Source organism: Lactuca saligna, chromosome 3 (assembly GCF_052625555.1).
Source record: "Lactuca saligna cultivar CGN05327 chromosome 3, ASM5262555v1, whole genome shotgun sequence".
Taxonomy (NCBI): domain Eukaryota; kingdom Viridiplantae; phylum Streptophyta; class Magnoliopsida; order Asterales; family Asteraceae; genus Lactuca; species Lactuca saligna.
The window spans coordinates 180,532,989-180,549,410 of NC_136419.1; the positions used below are offsets into that span (position 1 = coordinate 180,532,989).

At 41.0% G+C, this 16,422-nt stretch overlaps 1 long non-coding RNA gene across 1 annotated transcript; it reads left to right on the plus strand.

Moving 5' to 3' along the window:
* Positions 1 to 367: 367 nt before the first annotated feature.
* On the plus strand, positions 368 to 2,346 carry LOC145037556 (uncharacterized). The gene is made up of 4 exons (XR_013678901.1): positions 368 to 813; positions 917 to 973; positions 1,076 to 1,127; positions 1,995 to 2,346. It is a non-coding gene; the product is annotated as an uncharacterized LOC145037556 (long non-coding RNA).
* The last annotated feature ends 14,076 nt before the right edge of the window (positions 2,347 to 16,422 follow it).

The following is a 16,422-nucleotide window of genomic DNA, read 5'->3' on the forward strand; positions in this document are numbered from 1 at the left end:
GTAATTTTCTTCCATTATTTCTCCTTAATATTGTATGTCTTTCTGTTGTAGTGACAATGGCAGATAGAAATATCACTTTCATCAGCGACTTAGACAATATGAGGGATGATTACACACTAAAAGTGTGTATCATCCGACTGTGGAGATCAATTTCTGAAGTTAACCCCACTGTTGTCAAATCAGTTGAAATGATATTAATGGATGAAATGGTAAAATATCCTATTACAATAACATTATTCAAAATCCTTTTTTTTGGTGTATTTGCTCATCTCTAAATATTATTAAAGGAAAACTTTTAATTCACCAATGAAGCAATCAGGTCCTTCATTGGTTTCAATACTAATTTTTCTACCCTTCAATCTGTTTGATGATGTCACCTGGAACAAAATATACGCGCACATCTAATGGTAACTTACATTCTTACCTTCTACATCTTGAAATCCATAATCTCCTCTGCACACCATCAAACATCGTCAAATGATATCTGTTACATCTCTTCCCTTTCTCTCTTAAGTCTCCGACAATCGTTTGTTACCACCACCCTCCATACTCCACCGCTACAACCTACTAGAACGTAACCTACCATCCCTTCCCCGTTAACCCTCACGTGCTTACCTAAAACTTCTTCCCTCTCAACAGTATGATCGACTTGCAGTAAAACTCTAGCTGGAGACACTGTTGTTGAGAACCTACTCCCTTCCCTCACCCTATAGACGATCTTTACGATCATTCGAGAATCAAATGAACTCTTGCTATAGAAAATTTTTGTATGTGACTATGGATTTAGAGAGCTCTGATTGGCTTGGACAGAAGGTTATAGTTTTCTCATCTTTGAGTTGATTATCTTACTGAAAAGTAAATCCGAAGAATCCTTACTCATCTTCAAACTTATTATTGATTGTATGGATGATTGTAGCGTATTGCAAAACCATCTCCCGAATTGTAACTTGGAATCCTCCAGAAATCCGTCTGGGTAAGCTCTTCAATTGGATTTAACATGCTTTTATTTCTTGAATCGATTAACCCCTTTGGGATCAAAGAAACCATTGATTTAGGCGTGAGTGGAAATTTGCAGGTTCCGCTCACCACCCATTCGATGAAATGCCTCAGAGATCTCGATAAAAGTTGTAAGTGCATCAATGATAGAAAATTGATCATCCAAAAGCTAAAGTTGTTTTATAAATAATAAATTCCATTGAAAGCAAAATATCCTACTCCTTTCCTCCATTTTAGTTTTATTATTATTCTTATTGGAAATTATCTAGACAACGAATCCTTGCACACGTTGGACAAAATGTGTTGTTTTGTTATACTCTTGCAAAAAAATCAAAGAGTTTACAGTATTTTCTTAGCCTATTTAAATTAATATAAGTTTCAACTATTTAGGAAGTAGCGGTAAAGAATAGGAGGTGGTAGTCTCATATGTTTCCTATTATGATTCAATGAAATTGACATCTTCAATGCTGAGATAATTAATTCCAGTTCGATTGTGTGTAATTTAAATTGGCTTACTTGGTTTACCTCTTTAAAGTTTGGAACATGCAGAAAATTTTTGGTTTAATTAATGAACATGACATATTGGGGATGTGATTTTATTCACACTTAAATCACTCTCAAATATTTATCTTCATTAAGATGTTTACAAATTAAGCCCCTTGTGGTTATTATGAGATGATTGGATCTATATCCACCTTAAATTCTAATTGGTTGTATTATCTATAGGTTTTGAATCATGAAATACTTATTCGTTTTTATTTTCGATTTTTGTATAACAACTGTTTGTTGAAATACTTATTCGTTTTTACAAACATTTTCAAGATCGGTTACTTCTTTTTGTTTTTTAATTTCTCAGGTCCATCAAATGTGTTTTTTTTTTTTTTTTTTTTTTTTTTTTTTTTTTTAAATTTGTTGTAAGTTTGTAGAAATGATTATTTTGCCATTGTCTTCTCTATTTTCTTCTATATTATGGGGCATAATTTGTGTTCTTACTATAGGAAAACGATAGCAGCGGAGGGGTGGCAGTGGTTGTTCGAAGATTTGTCAGCAGTCTTTCCCGATGGCCCTCGTTGTCGCCGACAGTAGGAACTCAGTGGTGGTTGTGACTTCGACAGCAGGGGTAGCAGTGCCGGCTGGAGATTGGGTTTGTAAGGATGCTGGTTGGAAGATGGGAGGTATAAGGGTGGTGCGGTTGTATAACTTTTAGGGTTAGGATTTCTTTGAACTTATATACCCGACCCACCATGGAACATCTTGCCTTAATGGCAGAACTGGTCCCTACCAATAAACATTTTTGCAACCAAGGCCCAAAATTTACTCTTTATACCCCTGCTCCCCCATTTCTTTTCATTTTAAGTCTGAAATTTAACTTTTTAACCCAACCTCCTGAAATCCTTTACAAATTAAATCTAATACTTACCAAATAGCCCCTTAGCCTCCAAAATCTTTTCAAAATAAATCCCCAAATTACTTTTTAACCCACGAATAATCTGATTTATAACATTTTGCTTCCCAAAACCAACACCCTGCTAAATAATATGGATTTAGGGCGACTATTCGTTCATCAATTTTATTTATTTATTTATTTATTTAATAAACAGGATGTTATAACTCTCCCCCACTTAAATTAGATTTCTTTCTTAAAATCATCCCTTACCATCCCTTACATGCCCGACAACTTGGACGACATGGTCACAACCACAAGCATACCATAGCCTCTCCAAGGCAACCCAAACCGACCCCGCAGGGTTCTAAAACCCGAAGATGAACGAATTCCTTGCGGCATGGTCGCTTCTACTCCGTTTGAGATATGTAGTCTCGAGATGGTCTGTCTCCCTGACAGACTGCCCACATCGAATCATCATCGAACTGATTCCACAAGAACTAGACTAGCTAGAATACTTCCCACCCGTAATGCCATGACGCTTCCTAAAAAGCAAAATCATTGGTCAACTGCGATTTCTGAATAACAAGAAATTCCATATACGGACCCCAAATCACTAAAGTCACTCCAACTGCTCTTGCTGCCACATAGCTGCTTTCCTGAAGAACAACCAGGACCTCCCTGGTCCCAACTTGTCTGCCAACTGTTCGAACCACCGGACACCTACCCGATTACTGAGCCAAAAACACACATACAGCAGTCCCACATGGTCCAATAACTGCCCAACCTATACAGCCACTCATGGCTCCTTCCATCCGATCATGATAGGCTAAGAACTTGTTGCCACTGAATCCAATGAAAAAGGTGGATGCTACCAGTATAACTATAGTCTTACATCATACAAGGTCTCCTTCAACCTACCGATTCCTGATTCTAATTTTGTTGCGACCTACTCATAACCTTACGAACTGGCCCGCCCTGGCCTAAGTCATATGAACGAATCTGTGAGGCTACGGCTATACCCGCAGACTTACAACACTTTCCACAGTATCTGACCACTTGTGAATGCTACGGAACCCCGATAGTCTTACAACACTTCACGCACCATCTAGCTACTAGTGAGTGCTACGAAACCCCCGTAGTCTTCCAACACTTTCGCCCTAACACCAACACACCCAAACTGAACTCAATCCATGACCGAAACCACAAATTGATTCCCCAAATTTTTCTATCAAGCATGAATGAGGCATGATTCATATGTTGGGGAGTTTTCCGAACTGCAAACTTACACAATCCTCAAACCAAATAGCCACTTGGGCTGCCATTTTTCCTTGATGAGGGCAAGAAGCCCATCCCGGTCTCATAAATGTCTCTGTCTTGAATACCTGTGTGATTCTCCCCACTCAGATTCAACTAAGTCTTCGCAATACATGATATTTGAAGGATTCTCGTTCCTTCTTACTCTTTAATAACCAACTACTGACAGCCTATTTCTTGTCTGTGTGAGTGCTCTATTACGATCCAAGTCCCCAAGGATCACTCAACTCCTAAAGATCGTACAAACACTTCCCGCATCCCAGTGAGACTAATAATATCAGACGCCTTGAAATGATGCCCCACCTATATCTTGAAGTTCGAATAACCGATGTCCAGGCCAAGCCTCAATTGTAACCCACTTCCGCTAGCACTTCCAAAATTCAACTCGAGCATAATGGTTGAGTCACCAATCATGTCCATAGGCCTTCCGCATCATATCCCTAAACTGATCTTGACCCCAGACCCAAATAACATTGAACGTTCCAAACCCACAAAGAGGGAAACAATTTTTTTCACTAACCACCCTATAATTCACGGTATGCAAATGGCATATGACAATGTTTGAAGGCATAATCCAAACACAAGCAAGGAAAAAAAACCCAGAGATACACTTACTAAAACCCTTGAAATGAAAATCTCCCTCGTGCGGTTTCCCGCAAGAACTGTATTGAATCCGGCCCTGGTGGCCTCTCAAAAGCTGACTCGAAGTCTTGGGTCCCTTCTCGGGACCCTCCAATGTATGTACCTGATCTGATCCTCTCTTCCAATGTGCCCCAAATCAATCCCTGCTCTCGAGATCTAGAAATCAAATCACTCAGGGTCGCGCACCCTGACACACTCATCAGCTCAATCGTCCACGGCTGAACTACAGTGGCTGAAGCAACCTATTCCCTAAATCGGGCTACAAACTACCCTAGACATAATATCTAATCTCAAAAGTGCAATAGATCGCACAATCAATCCTTGCCGCCTGATACAAGAGATCCAAGGTGAATTCTAAATCCTGACAGTCCTTCTGCTAACTAGCTCTCCACCAGAGCGGGTACCAAACCCTGCCCCTTCCCCTTATGTACGCATCCACATTCTGCATAACAGCTATCCCCATGATCCAATCATAACCAAGAATTATCCTTCCCAATCTTCTTAGATTCTCCAAGACTTTCCCCGATTCAAGTATGGATCTTGTACTTTTAGTAGTATGGGCCCAATACTACCTTCCACACCTATCCATACTTTCCTCCGGAATCATCCCGAATCCTCTAAGTCACCTACTCCCATGATGTACTAAATGTTTGCTAAACAACAACATAATATCCCCAGAAGTACCTCCTAGGCTCTCCTAGGTTCCTAACCCACCAAATCTCCCCACTAACTCACTGGAGCATATCCTAGGCTTTCCTTAGTTCCTAACCTTGCCCTGCCATCAGCTGCTAAAGAACTCCCCATGATGCCAACCATCTACCTCCTGAATATCGTCATATCCACTTAGTAGCTGACTCTCATCACTCAAGCGCTCCACATAGCACAAAGCAAGTAGCACTCATGCATTAGCACCCCGTTCCAAATGACTATCATTGAACACTCAGCCCACATATTGCGACTCGCGCTATCCACATCCATCCAACCTTACTGTAGGCTGCCTTATGAATGAAAACTATACACCTAAAAAATCTAATAGACTATCGAATAATAGACTCTGATACCAACTTGTAACGACCCAAAACTCAGGGGTAAAAGTTTCATTTTGATTATAACTAAAACATTGATACCATCTATTTCGAATATGTCAAATCCTCATTAAGTAAAACAATTATCAGAGTTTATCCCAAAATCATTCATTGCGGAAATCATAGGTGTGTGCACTGCGAACAACCCGAGCCCTTTTCCAATTCGATGATACCTGAAACCATAAACAAAACTGTAAGCACGAAGCTTAATGAGTTCCCTAGAGCATACCCCACATAATCCACATAATCACATAATCCATATTAGCTATAACAACTACATAAACCACAACAATCACATAAGCATGCATATACACATATAAAGATGCCATGGAAAACTTCCAAGGTATTATTCACATACTTATGTAAATCATATCAACTATATAATTCATGCATATAAACATATCGGGAACCCTGGAAACCCTCCAAGGTCTTACACCGGGTGCCCTGGAAACCCTCCAGAGTCTTAGCCCACTACCATGGGAAACCTCACATGGTCTTCAGTAACTACAATTCAAACCTTACATACCAACATATAAGATAAACACACAAACACATAAGGATGCCATGGAAACCCTACAGGGTCTTACACCGGGTGCCATGGGAACCCCCACATTGTCTTAGCCCAATTTCATGGGAACTCCCACATGGTCTTAACTAAAAAAACCATGGAAACCCTCTATGGTCTTACACCCTAATGCCTCGGTCATCCATCCATGTATCACATAGACCACTAGCATATCACATGCCACATAATCACTAGAATACTCCTTGTCACATAACCAACTAACATGCCACATAATACAACTTCAGCTAGTGTATCACATATCATAAAATGGGCCGACATTGGTGCCTTAGACCCATTGGTATGGTGAGGAGACTCACCTAACACTGCTGAAGTCCCGCTAATAAAACTCTAGCTGTTGGTTGACAGATTTCCGAACTTTCAACATCAAAACAACACCCAATTAATAATTGGGTTCCAAGCCGAAGGTCTAACTCACACTCCAAAGGCCCAATAGACAAGTAATGTGCCAAAGCCCAACATATGGTCCAATTTTCCAAATTGGGCCCAAACTCTACATGGACTTACTTTAAGGCTTAATGAATTATTCTAGACCAAATAATTGGCATTCTGATGGCCTAGCTAATAATACTCAAGGCCGAATTATAACCCCCTTATGGCCTAATTTTCCAGATTGGGACCAAGCCTTGCCAATGGGCCTTATCCTAAAGCCCAATAATTTCCTTAGTCCATAAATATGTTCCCAATTAGCCCACAAAGGCCCACAACAGCTTAGTCCAATAAATGGCCAATAAGAACCCAAAACCCAATTAGGGTTTTTCACATGAAATAACTATTACGTTTAAGCGTTCCTTCTTAACCCATTAAGGACTTAATCCATTAAGTCCAAACATACAATGAAATCGGGCTTGAGTCATATCTTCACTCCATTGGTTCAAAATGCGGGTCCCGATAAGTCCAAATCAATAATACCAAAAGTAGGGTTTTCTAAACCCAAATTATGGTTTCTAACCCATCACAATCTAATTAGGCCCAAAAGATAAGTCCTTAGGCCCATTGGGGTTTCGCTAGTTGGGCACCACCCACTACCACCTTGGGTAGTGGTGGTCAACGATGGCACACGTCGGATCATGGTGGTGGTTATGGGTTTTCTTTTCATTATTTCGCATCGACTACAATATTACAAGGAAAAGCCCAAATAACACACACCCACACTAATACAAACACACACGCACACACATATATAGCCAACCTAGTGGTGGCTGGCATTAGCACGTGGTTGGAGCCACCACCTCACGGTGATTGTGGTTGCTTTTCCGGCCAAGTAACTCCACACACAACACATACTTGTAACAAAAATACACCCACGAATATTAGCACCATACATCAGTTTACACACCTGCTTGCGAACTACAAACTCAACCACATCAGTGGAAGGCGACGATTTGCGATGGCAGCCACCACCTTACAGTGGTGGTGGTGGTTTTTCTTTGGTTCCCAGTCAAGCAGCCACACCAACAAAGAAATGACTACACCTCCCACATCTACACGTTCTTACTCGGAGATAAATACAACCACCCACCACACGGTGGTGCACGGAGAAGACAACGACACCTGAAAGCTGCCACAGCAGCATCTAACAGTAACAATGAGCATCGGAAGGCAACGTCGGATATGGCTATTGTGCAACACTAAATTGATAAAGAAAAGAGGATGAAGCGGAAGATAGCAGCGGAAGAGACAGAAGGTAGAGGAAAACAATGACAACGGAGGGGTGGAAGTGGTTGTTCAAAGATTTGTCAGCAGTCTTTCTTGATGGCCCTCGTTGTCACCGGCAGTAGGAACTCAGTGGTGGTTGTGACTTCGACAGCAGGGGTAGCAGTGCCGACCGGAGATTAGGTTTGTAAGGATGATGGTTTTAAGATGGTAGGTATAAGGGTGGTGCGGTTGTATATCTTTTAGGGTTAGGGTTTCTTAGAGCTTATATACCCGACCCACCATGGAACATCTTGCCTTAATGGCAGAACTTGTCCCTCCCCATAAACATTTTTGCAACCAAGGCCCAAAATCTACTCTTTATACCCCTGCTCCCCCTTCTTTTCATTTTAAGTTTGAAATTTACCTTTTTAACCTAGCCTCCTGAAATCCTTTACAAATTAAGTGTAATACTTACCAAATAGCCGCTTAGCCTCCAAAATCTTTTTCAAAATAAATCCCAAAATTACTTTTTAACCCCCGAATAATCTGATTTATAACATTTAGCTTCCCAAAACCAATACCCCGCTAAATAATATGGATTTAGGGAAACTATTTGTTCATCAATTTTATCTATTTATTTATTTAATAAACAGGATGTTACACCTACATTGGTGCCTTCGACCTATAGGTACAATAAGGCAAAACTCACCTGAATCGAAGAGCATTGAATGACTGTAATAAGCTCCCTTCTGCAATGCTTTCTCCCGCGAATCCACTAATACTAGAACCAGATAAAATATTAATCAATGGACCAAAATCCTCAAGTTTGGATAACCTTAGTCAAAAAGTCAACGGTTAATGAAAGTCAACAAATTTCAAATTCCAAGGCAGTTGACTACGCTCAGCGTACTTGTAACATCCTGTTTCCTGCCATTTCTAAGCCATGGACCGGAAGTCGATCGTGTAAGGTTTTTGGTCTTAATGAGACATTTTTTAGTCCTAGTGGAAGGAGAAAATAATAGTTAAGAGAATTTACCATTGAGTTGTGTTTTGGGCTGAAGGGTAGAAAGGGAAAAGTCTTAGGCCAGGTTCTTGTGTGAAATATCTATTTTTCTTCGAGAATTTTTAGTCAAAGATATTTAGATAATATTATAGAGCTCTTCAACACCTTTATGTGGATATAAAGAACATAAAAAACGGAGTTGGAATGAAGAAGTTATGTTCGTTTGAAGTCAGGACGGTTTTGGGTTGCGCTGCGTACGTTGGGCGTACTCAACGTGTACATTGTGTGTACTAGGGCATCTCTAGTATGATGAGTGTAAATTGACTACGTTGGTCGTACACGATTAGTTTCCAAACCCTATTTTCGTATATTGAGCCCTATTTAAGCTCCTGAACTTCCCCACACCCATTCCATTCTCAAGCTCCACCTCTCCAACACCCTCTCCTGAAACCCTAACCTTAGATTGAGACTTGTAAGCAAAAAAAATGTGTTTTTAAGTGATTTAGAGTGTTCTTGCTGCACTTTGGAGATGAATAAACTGCTTAAAGGAGCATTGGTTGCTTTGGAGCTTATAGATTTTTACCTTGTTCACCTTGATCTTTCTTCTAGAGGAATAAAGTTTGAATCTTGATGATGAAATTGTTAGATCTAGCTAGTTTTGGGTGTCATGAGTTTTTGGTCACTTTAAGTTCATAAAGTTTAGATCTTGAAGTTTATGAACTTATTATGGATAAATTCGGAAACTATATCCATATAAACATCATTTTCATTCAGAACTAAAGGTTAAAGACTTGGACTTAATGGATTAAGTTGAAAATGATGCACTTTTGGGTACCTTTTAGACTTAAAGACTAGATCTTGTTTGTTCAGATCATTCTAATGGATAAAGTTGTAAACTTTATCCATTATGGAGCTATTATGAACCATAAAAATATGATCTTGATTGTTGTATGTAACACATACATGTGTTAGATACTCTTATTGGGTTAAGAACATTGGGTTTTGGACATTTAGCACTTAATAGCCATGAAAAGTCATAAAGGTGGAAACTTTATGACTTAAGATGTCATTTTGGGCTTGGACATGAGTTTTCGACGGAAGGGCTTAATCAAATAAGCTCTTAATGGAGTTTTGGGATTGGGCAGCGTACCTGGAGGTACAATGCATGTACGTGGTCAACGTCCCACTTTTTGGTCAACATCAAAGTATGATGAGCATACTCTCTTAGTACGTAGGGCGTACTCCGCTAGGAAGGGATATTGACTTTTAGGACCTTAATCATTGACTTTGACTTTGACCAGGGTTGACTAAGTTTGACTTAAGGGTATTTTGAGCTATAGTTAATCCTTGGTCTCTATCTGTTAAATATATGACCTGTAGAGCAGGCTATGGGAGCTGATATTCATTCAGATTGTTTTCAGACTGAGAGGTGAGTTTTCCCCACTTTACTTTCGGGTCGAAAGCACAAAGGTCAGCCTATTGGATTGATTTGCTATGTTGTAGTGATCTATTAGATAACTATCCTAGTTTATAGGATGTTATTATGCAGTAATGATTTGTAGATCTGAATTTTTGTCTGTCGACTGATTATATGTTTATCTGTTATGTATATGCCGACATGCTATAGTTTTGGTTCAGGCTTTACTACTTTGTGCGAGAGTCAACAGACTAGGGGTAGTCCAGTCTGATGACTAAGTGGGCCTGAGGGTATTCCAGTCCGATGACTAAGTAGACCCGTTGTATATTGGCATTCTAGTCCAATGATCGATTGGGCCGAGGGTATTCCAATACGATGATTGAATGGGCCCGAGTGTATTCCATTCCGATGACCGAGTGGACTCGTCGTATATTGGCATTCCAATCCGATAAATGATTGGGCTGAGAGTATTCAGTCTGATGACTGAGTGGATGCGTTGTATATTGGCATTCCAGTCCAATGACTTATTGGGTCGAGGGTATTCTCGTCTGATGACTGAGTTGACCTTTTGTATATTGGCATTCCAGCCTGATGGCTAAATGGACCCATCATGATTTTTTGTATGTGTTATGTTGTGTGGTGGTACTTTAAGGGAACTCACTAAGCTTTGGCTTACAGTTTTAGTGTATAGTTTTAGGTACTTTGGAGGATCGTCGGAATGCAAAGGCATAATCATACATATCTTCTTATTTTTATGACTTTGGGTCTTGAGAAAACTCTGATTCCGAAGCTATGTTTTTGGAAACAATGACTCTTTTGTAAACAATTAATGATGTTAAATGATTGATTTTGAAATTTCTTTGAATTTTTTGAGTGTTATAGTACTCAACGTACGCCCAGCATATGCATCCTGATCCCACTCCTTCATTAAGAACTTAATCCCTTAAGGACTTTTCATCCAAACTCAGATCTAGCCTCAAAACATTGTCTTAAGTCATAAAGTTTCCACCTTTATGACATTCCATGGCTAGGGAAGGTCCAAAAGTTGAAACCCTAATTTATTAATCCATAAGAAATCACAACTCTTACATAGAAGGGATAAAAGGACCAAGATCACATTTTTACGGTTACTAATAGCTCCATAATGGATAAAGTTTCCAACTTTATCCATTAGAATGGTCCCAACAAACAAGATCTAGTCTTTAAGTCTCAAAAGGACCAAAAGTGCATCTTTTTCAACTTAATCCATTAAGTTCAAGTCTCCAACCTTCAGATCTGAATCAATATGATGTTTAGATGGATACACTTTCCAACTTTATCCATAACAAGGTCACAAAATTTCAAGATCTAAAATTTATGCACTTAAAGTGACTAAAAGCTCATAACACCCAAAACTATCTAAATCTAACAATTTCATCATCAAGATTCAAGCTTTATACCTCTAGAAGAAAGATCAAGGTGAACAAGCTCTTGATCTACAAGCTCCAATGCAACCAACATTTCTCTAATGAGCTCCTTCTTTTTCAAGATGCACAAAGAACACTCTAAATCACTTCAAAACACCTTCTTTTTGCTCACAAGGCTCAAACTAGGGTTATGGTTTCATGGGAGGGTGTTGGAGAGGTGGAGGCTAAGAATGGAATGTGTTTGGGGAAGTTAAGTAGCTTAAATAGGTCTCAAACCATAAAAATAAGGTTTGGGCACTGATCATGTACGCCCAACGTACTCCTGGTATGCCAAGCATACTAGGGATGCCCTATTACGCCCAACATACGCGGCTAACCCAAAAATCACCTAACTTCAAAGGATCGTAACTTCTTCATTCCAACTATGTTTTTGATGTTCTTTGTATCTATCGAAATGTGTTGAAGAGATCTCCAATATTATCTAAATATCTTGGACTAAACACTTCTTGAACAAAATCAATATTTCATGAAAGAACTTGGCCTATGACATTTCCCTTTCTACCCTTCGGCCCAAAACACAATTCAAGGGCTAAATCTCTTAACCAACATTACCTACGTCCACAAGGACTAAACTTTGCCTCCTTAAGGACCAAATCCTTACATAATCGACTTCCAGGCCGCGGACCAGATATGGCAGGAAACAGGATCGTGACATCCCAAAAATATGGTCCAAAAATTTCGTTTGAAATCATTAATAAAACCATAAATCATACATCATGATAAAGAAAATCAAGAACCATGTATCTCAAAATATCATGTAAAATATTGTATCAAAATCAAATAAGAAAACATCAAAGTCTAAGAAATTCGCAGGCTGGAACTGCTGTGTGTGCCATACGATCATGCCGAGCCCTTCCCCTTGCTAGTGGAAGTACCTAAAACCAAAACTGAAAACTATAATCACAAATCTTAGTGAGCTCCACCAAATTACCACATACCATACAATAACACATACTAGGCCTCGTCCACTGCATCGGGCTCCGCCAACATCAGACCAAAGTGCAGCATTGGGCCATACCCGACATCAGACCGAAATTTGGCATCGGGCCCAGCCCGACATCAGAATGAAGTCCGGAATACAAATCATAGCAACAAGTACATAACCCACAACATATAACATATAAACATAATAGACTTCCTTGGGCTTTCCCCGGCATCAGAATGAAGTCCGGTATACCTAACATGTAAGCTAATTCTTCATCGGGCTTGCCTTGGAATACATCAAACATAACATGCATGAATCACAAAGACATTAGGCATACATATACTCTTCTCAGGACCGCCCCGACATCGGACCGAATTCCGGAACATATAAGTTGCATCGGGCTAACCCTGACATCGGGCCTAAGCCTGGCATATACTAACATACATAAACGACCCGACATTGGTGCCTTTGACCCATTCCTACTGAAAGGAAACTCACCTCGTATGGCTGACTGCTGAAACTCAAGTGAAGAATCTCTGAATACTGCTCCAGCGACTCCCTGGCTCTCAACCATATAATACATTTAATCAAAATATGATAATCCCTGACTATTTCACCTTTGGTCAAAGTCAACATCCCGGTCAAAGTTAAAGTCAAGGTTAAAGTTAAAGTCAAATCTCAGTCAACACCAACTCGTCGAGTTATCTCCCAACTCAGTGATTTCATGCACAACTGAGCCTCGTACTCAACTCGTCGAGTCCCTTCACAGACACTTCGAGTTCTTCCTGCCATAACATCGGGACATCTCGACCATAACTCGTCGAGTCCATCCTTGGACTCTTCAAGTTCTTCAGTTTCCAAGTCTAAATCTTGTCCAACTCACCGAGTCATCTCCTAGACTCAATGCTTTCACTCACAACCAGAAAATAGGTTAGGGTTCACGACCCGAATCGCCAAGTCCAAGAACAACTCATCGAGTCCTCCATGCAACATATCTATTTAGTCAATTCTAATCCATTCCAATGCTTCTAATTCATAGATCTGGACTCCTTAGACTAACATAACACGTAAAGTTGCCAACTTTATGTGCATGCATGATGATATAAGACCAAAACACTCGTTACAAGCTAGAAAGGAAGTCTAAGTCATGGCATAGGGCTATGGCTGAATAAAGGTGGCGAATTTGAGCTTCTAAAGATCAGTAATGCCCATATTTGAAGTCCTTTCATCCCCCAAGGTCCAAATCTCGGAATAGCCTTGCAAATGACCCAAAAAGTGATGATAAACAAGCATACATGAAGATCGAAGTGGATAGAAGCCAAGGTATAATCTTTATACCTGTAACAAGTCTGAGATGCTACAAAAACTCTAGATCTTCTTCTCTCTTTTTGTGTCTTTTCTCTTTTCCTTCTTTCTCCTAGCTTCAAACCACACAAAATGCAAAGAAATGGATCAAGAATGCACAAGATCGATTAGGGTTTCGAGAGTGGGGTTGGGAGGTGATAAAGATTAGAGTGGAGGCTGAATATGATGCTTAAATAGGGTGTAAACCCTAAAGATTAGGGTTTCCTCCTAACATACCTACTCGCCGAGTCCAGGCTTGGACTCGCCGAGTAGATTACTTAAAGCCCGCATCCATGCTAGCCTCTACTCGACGAGTTAGGGCTACTACTCGTCAAGTAGCTTTACCAAATGAAAACTTAACAACTCAATACGTACCGGGAACAAGGCGATACAATTCTCCACTACTTGTCTTAGACTTCGTCCTCGAAGTCTGATGTGTCTAAAAACAACTCGGGGCAATGCTACCTCATCTCCTCCTCGGCTCTTAAGTCCACTCCGAGCCCTTGCGGTGTTGCCACTACACATTCACTAACTCGGCCCTATTGCTCCTTAGCTCCTTCTTCTTGCGATCCAGAACGCGACCGGTCTCTCAATGTAATTCGGGCTCTCATCAACCTGAATATCTTCTAACAGTACCCCTGCTGAATCATCCACTAAGCACTTCCATAGTCGGGAAACATGGAAAGTGTTATTGATCTGGTTGGGCTCTGCTGAAGATCTAAATGGTAAGCCACCCGACCTACCCGAGCCGAAACCCTAAACGGACCAATGAATCTGGGCCTAGCTTGTGCCTCTTCTGAAATCTGATAACACCCTTCCAGAGTGACACTTTTAGAAGGACCATGTCGCCCACCGGAATCTCCAAATCCGAACTGCGCTTATCGGCGTAACTCTTCTGCCGACTCTAAGCAATCTGGAGCGTGATCCAAACCTGTTGGATCCGCTCCGTGGTCTTGAGTACTATGTCTGTACTCCCCATTACCCTTTGACCAACCTCACTCCAAAATATTGGGGTCCTACATTTCCTCGCATAGATCATCTCGAAGGGAGGTCGGTCTATACTAGCGTGGTAGCTGTTGTTATACGAAAATTCCACTAACGGAAGATATGTATCCCAACTGCCACCAAAATCCAAAACACATGCTCAAAGCATGTCATCGAGAGTCTAAATCATCCTTTCACTCTGATTGTCCGTCTGGGGGTGGAAAGTGGTGCTGAATTGGAGACGAGTACCCAACTCGTGGTGAAACCGCTTCCAAAATCTGGAAGTAACACGGACATCTCAGTCTGACACCACCGAGACACGCACTCCATGATGTGTCACTATCTCTCACACATAAATCTCGGCCAGCTTCTTGGCCGAGATGCTCTCTTGGATTGGTATGAAGTGAGTGCTTTTGGTTAACCGATCTACTATGACCCATATCGAATCGACTCTACGTACGCTCCTGGGAAGCTTAGTGATAAAATCCATAGTAATGTACTCCCATTTCCACATGGGGATGTCCAATGGCTATGTCTTGCTGTGAGGCCTCTGGTTTTCTGTCTTGAACTTCCTGCAGGTCAAGCATCTCTACACGTACCAAGCTACATCCCATTTCATGCAGAGGCACCAGTAATCAGGTCGAAGATCTTTGTACATTTTCATCTCCCTTGGATGGATGGAGAACCTACACTTGTGAGCCTCATCCATCAATATATGTCATACCTCGCCCCAGTATGGTACCCAGACCTTCCCATGCAGTGTCAACAACCCACATATGTCATAGTCAAAAGAGGCCTCCTGGCCTATGATCCGCTCGCACTTCCAGCGCTCCTCCTTCAGGCCCTCAACCCACGCCTCTCGAATTTTCTCCAGCATTGGAGTAACCCTTGTCATTCTCAGACATATGTCTCAAATCGGGGCTGCTACCGCCTTGAGTCTTAAGGCATCGGCCACTACGTTGGCCTTGCCCGGGTGGTAAAGGATCTCACAATTATAATCCTTAACCACATTTAATCACCGACGTTGACTCATATTTAAATTCGATTGATCCATGAGGTACCTAAAACTCTCATGGTCGGTGAAAATGGTACAAAGGACCCCATAGAGGTGATGCCGCCAAATCTTGATGGCAAAACCCATAGCCCCCAGCTCTAAATCGTGCGTCGGATAGTTAGCCTAGTGAAGCTTCATCTGCCTTGACGCATAAGCTATCACATGACCCCTATACATCAGAACTACACCCATAGCAGTGATCGATGAATCACAGTAAACTACGAAGTCATCAACTCCCTCTGGCAGGGTCTGAATCAGTGCCTCGCACAATCGCTGCCTGAGCGTCTCAAAGGTTGCATGCTGCTCAAGTCCCCAGCGAAAAACTACCGACTTCTTGGTCAGTCGGGTCAACGGAACTGCAATCTTGGAGAATTCCTGGATAAATATCCTATAATATCCTACTACACCCAGGAAACTTCGAATCTTAGTTGGAGACCTCAGAGTCCCCCACTGCATCATGACCTCTATCTTGGCCAGATCTACCAAAATACCCTTCTGGTTGAGAAGGTGCCCAAGAAATTGCACCTCGCACAACCAGAAGTCACACTTGGAGAACTTCGCAAAACGTTTTTCCCTCCTCAATG